At 46.9% G+C, this 5,000-nt stretch overlaps 1 protein-coding gene across 1 annotated transcript in view; it reads left to right on the forward strand.

Moving 5' to 3' along the window:
- Positions 1–5,000, forward strand: part of desi2 (desumoylating isopeptidase 2) — a gene marked incomplete at both ends in the record, with an annotated part of 33,384 nt that overhangs the window by 17,734 nt on the left and 10,650 nt on the right. The gene's annotated exons all lie outside the window — the stretch shown is intronic.

Here is a 5,000-nt window from a genome sequence, read left to right on the forward strand (position 1 = left end):
GAGATGTCGAGTGTTCAGAGATGTCGAGTGTTCAGAGATGCTGAGTGTTCAGAGATGTCGAGTGTTCAGAGATGTCGTGTGTTCAGAGATGTCGTCTGTTCAGAGATGCTGAGTGTTCAGAGATGCTGAGTGTTCAGAGATGTCGTGTGTTCAGAGATGTCGTCTGTTCAGAGATGCTGAGTGTTCAGAGATGTCGAGTGTTCAGAGATGTCGAGTGTTCAGAGATGTCGAGTGTTCAGAGATGCTGAGTGTTCAGAGATGTCGAGTGTTCAGAGATGTCGAGTGTTCAGAGATGTCGAGTGTTCAGAGATGCTGAGTGTTCAGAGATGTCGAGTGTTCAGAGATGTCGAGTGTTCAGAGATGTCGAGTGTTCAGAGATGCTGAGTGTTCAGAGATGCTGAGTGTTCAGAGATGCTGAGTGTTCAGAGATGTCGAGTGTTCAGAGATGTCGAGTGTTCAGAGATGCTGAGTGTTCAGAGATGTCGAGTGTTCAGAGATGCTGAGTGTTCAGAGATGCTGAGTGTTCAGAGATGCTGAGTGTTCAGAGATGTCGAGTGTTCAGAGATGTCGAGTGTTCAGAGATGCTGAGTGTTCAGAGATGTCGAGTGTTCAGAGATGTCGAGTGTTCAGAGATGTCGAGTGTTCAGAGATGCTGAGTGTTCAGAGATGTTGAGTGTTCAGAGATGCTGAGTGTTCAGAGATGCTGAGTGTTCAGAGATGTCGAGTGTTCAGAGATGTCGAGTGTTCAGAGATGCTGAGTGTTCAGAGATGTTGAGTGTTCAGAGATGCTGAGTGTTCAGAGATGTCGAGTGTTCAGAGATGTCGAGTGTTCAGAGATGCTGAGTGTTCAGAGATGTTGAGTGTTCAGAGATGCTGAGTGTTCAGAGATGTTGAGTGTTCAGAGATGCTGAGTGTTCAGAGATGTCGAGTGTTCAGAGATGCTGAGTGTTCAGAGATGTCGAGTGTTCAGAGATGTCGAGTGTTCAGAGATGTCGAGTGTTCAGAGATGTCGTGTGTTCAGAGATGCTGAGTGTTCAGAGATGTTGAGTGTTCAGAGATGCTGAGTGTTCAGAGATGCTGAGTGTTCAGAGATGTCGAGTGTTCAGAGATGTCGAGTGTTCAGAGATGTTGAGTGTTCAGAGATGCTGAGTGTTCAGAGATGTCGTGTGTTCAGAGATGCTGAGTGTTCAGAGATGTTGAGTGTTCAGAGATGTCGTGTGTTCAGAGATGTCGTGTGTTCAGAGATGTCGAGTGTTCAGAGATGTCGTGTGTTCAGAGATGTCGTGTGTTCAGAGATGTTGAGTGTTCAGAGATGTCGAGTGTTCAGAGATGTCGAGTGTTCAGAGATGTCGAGTGTTCAGAGATGTCGAGTGTTCAGAGATGTTGAGTGTTCAGAGATGCTGAGTGTTCAGAGATGTCGTGTGTTCAGAGATGCTGAGTGTTCAGAGATGTTGAGTGTTCAGAGATGTCGAGTGTTCAGAGATGTTGAGTGTTCAGAGATGTCGAGTGTTCAGAGATGTCGAGTGTTCAGAGATGTCGAGTGTTCAGAGATGCTGAGTGTTCAGAGATGTTGAGTGTTCAGAGATGTTGAGTGTTCAGAGATGTCGAGTGTTCAGAGATGTCGAGTGTTCAGAGATGTCGAGTGTTCAGAGATGTCGAGTGTTCAGAGATGCTGAGTGTTCAGAGATGTCGTGTGTTCAGAGATGCTGAGTGTTCAGAGATGTCGAGTGTTCAGAGATGTCGAGTGTTCAGAGATGTCGAGTGTTCAGAGATGCTGAGTGTTCAGAGATGTTGAGTGTTCAGAGATGTTGAGTGTTCAGAGATGTCGAGTGTTCAGAGATGTCGAGTGTTCAGAGATGCTGAGTGTTCAGAGATGTCGAGTGTTCAGAGATGTTGAGTGTTCAGAGATGTCGAGTGTTCAGAGATGTTGAGTGTTCAGAGATGTCGAGTGTTCAGAGATGTCGAGTGTTCAGAGATGTCGAGTGTTCAGAGATGCTGAGTGTTCAGAGATGTCGAGTGTTCAGAGATGTCGAGTGTTCAGAGATGTCGAGTGTTCAGAGATGCTGAGTGTTCAGAGATGTCGTGTGTTCAGAGATGCTGAGTGTTCAGAGATGTTGAGTGTTCAGAGATGCTGAGTGTTCAGAGATGCTGAGTGTTCAGAGATGTCGTGTGTTCAGAGATGTTGAGTGTTCAGAGATGTCGAGTGTTCAGAGATGCTGAGTGTTCAGAGATGCTGAGTGTTCAGAGATGTTGAGTGTTCAGAGATGTCGAGTGTTCAGAGATGTCGAGTGTTCAGAGATGTCGAGTGTTCAGAGATGCTGAGTGTTCAGAGATGTTGAGTGTTCAGAGATGTCGAGTGTTCAGAGATGTCGAGTGTTCAGAGATGTCGAGTGTTCAGAGATGTCGAGTGTTCAGAGATGTCGAGTGTTCAGAGATGCTGAGTGTTCAGAGATGTTGAGTGTTCAGAGATGTTGAGTGTTCAGAGATGTCGAGTGTTCAGAGATGTCGAGTGTTCAGAGATGCTGAGTGTTCAGAGATGTCGAGTGTTCAGAGATGTTGAGTGTTCAGAGATGTCGAGTGTTCAGAGATGTCGAGTGTTCAGAGATGTCGAGTGTTCAGAGATGCTGAGTGTTCAGAGATGTCGAGTGTTCAGAGATGTCGAGTGTTCAGAGATGTCGAGTGTTCAGAGATGCTGAGTGTTCAGAGATGTCGTGTGTTCAGAGATGCTGAGTGTTCAGAGATGTCGAGTGTTCAGAGATGTCGAGTGTTCAGAGATGTCGAGTGTTCAGAGATGCTCTTCTGCACCTGGGTGGTTAGAAATTACCGTTGACATTCTGTCAGCTGGAACCAGCCTGGCCGTTCTCCTCTGTCCTCTACAAGTCCTCCTCAGTTCTCCTCTGTCCTCTACAAGTCCTCCTCAGTTCTCCTCTGTCCTCTACAAGTCCTCCTCAGTTCTCTCTCTGTCCTCTACAAGTCCTCCTCAGTTCTCTCTCTGTCCTCTACAAGTCCTCCTCAGTTCTCTCTCTGTCCTCTACAAGTCCTCCTCAGTTCTCCTCTGTCCTCTACAAGTCCTCCTCAGTCCTCCTCTGTCCTCTACAAGTCCTCCTCAGTTCTCCTCTGTCCTCTACAAGTCCTCCTCAGTTCTCCTCTGTCCTCTACAAGTCCTCCTCAGTCCTCCTCTGTCCTCTACAAGTCCTCCTCAGTCCTCCTCTGTCCTCTACAAGTCCTCCTCAGTTCTCTCTCTGTCCTCTACAAGTCCTCCTCAGTTCTCCTCTGTCCTCTACAAGTCCTCCTCAGTCCTCCTCTGTCCTCTACAAGTCCTCCTCAGTCCTCCTCTGTCCTCTACAAGTCCTCCTCAGTCCTCCTCTGTCCTCTACAAGTCCTCCTCAGTCCTCCTCTGTCCTCTACAAGTCCTCCTCAGTTCTCCTCTGTCCTCTACAAGTCCTCCTCAGTCCTCCTCTGTCCTCTACAAGTCCTCCTCAGTCCTCCTCTGTCCTCTACAAGTCCTCCTCAGTTCTCCTCTGTCCTCTACAAGTCCTCCTCAGTTCTCTCTCTGTCCTCTACAAGTCCTCCTCAGTTCTCTCTCTGTCCTCTACAAGTCCTCCTCACTTCTCCTCTGTCCTCTACAAGTCCTCCTCAGTTCTCTCTCTGTCCTCTACAAGTCCTCCTCAGTTCTCCTCTGTCCTCTACAAGTCCTCCTCACTTCTCCTCTGTCCTCTACAAGTCCTCCTCTGTCCTCTACAAGTCCTCCTCAGTTCTCCTCTGTCCTCTACAAGTCCTCCTCAGTTCTCCTCTGTCCTCTACAACAGTGTTTTTCAACCAGTGTGCCGCGGCACACTAGTGTGCCGTGAGAGATCATCAGATGTGCCGTGGGAAATGATCAAATTCCACTTAATTGGTCCAGAAAAATGAAGACGCAAAAAAAAAAAAAAAAAAAGATTTCATACAGCTCTCGTATGGTTGCGCATAGGTGGTAGGCCTGTAGGTGGCGGTAGCGCGATTAATAGCTTAATCTGACGTTGTTGATTTTTATGTGACACTGCTCACAACAAAGATGGATAAATATTTGAAGAAAGATCCTGCTGCACCGACTCCATTGTGCTTTGTGGTGGACAGCTATCAAACGGTGCCATGGTCCCTAGCAAGCTTAAACACAATCTGCAAACAAAACACCCGTCACTCCAAAACAAGGACACAGACTACAGAAACGGGCAACTTGCGAATGCACGTTCTCACAGCTCTAAACGACGCAGAGCAAAGCGAATTTTATCAAAAACTCTGATTCCAAGTGAAGCAAATGTTCTAGTGAGAACACACCCTAAGAGACATTAATATTACTGGACTGCAAAGCCATTGTGAACACGATGCTTAGCTCTGATGTCATTAAAGAAATTGCCAAAGTTCCCCTCTCGATTAAGACGATTGCCAGACGCATTGCTGACATGTCTGCAGACATCGAAAGTGTTGTTTTGAAGAAGATACGTGGCAGTGGGCAGTTTGCTTTGCAACTTGATTCTTGGCTCAACTCTTGGCCAATGCACGCTTTGTGGATGGAGACACAATCACAGAAAATGTCTTTTTTGCAAGACATTGCATAAAAAAAACAACAGGGGAAGAAATATTTCAGATCACATCAGAGTATGTCGAACAAGGAGGACTTCAGTGGAACAGAGCGTAAGTGTCTGCACTGATGGAGCAGCAGCTATGTTGCCGAGACTTTACCAGCGGAGATATCTGATGTCTTGAATGCTGTTGTTCCTATGGTAAACTTTGTAAATACAAGACCTCTGAAAAGCCGCTTATTTGCAGCATTATGTGAAGAGATGGGAGCGGAGCATAAGACGTTATTGCTCCATACGGCGGTCCGATGATTGTCCCGCGGAAAAGTGCCGGCCCGCGTATTTGAGTTACGGGAGGAGCTGAAAACCTTTTAACTGCTAAGAAGTGTGATGACGCAAAGCTGCTCGCAAGTGACAAATTGTGCGCAAGGCTCGCATACA

This window comes from Nansenia antarctica (assembly GCF_963989245.1).
Source record: "Nansenia antarctica genome assembly, chromosome: 19".
NCBI lineage: Eukaryota > Metazoa > Chordata > Actinopteri > Argentiniformes > Microstomatidae > Nansenia > Nansenia antarctica.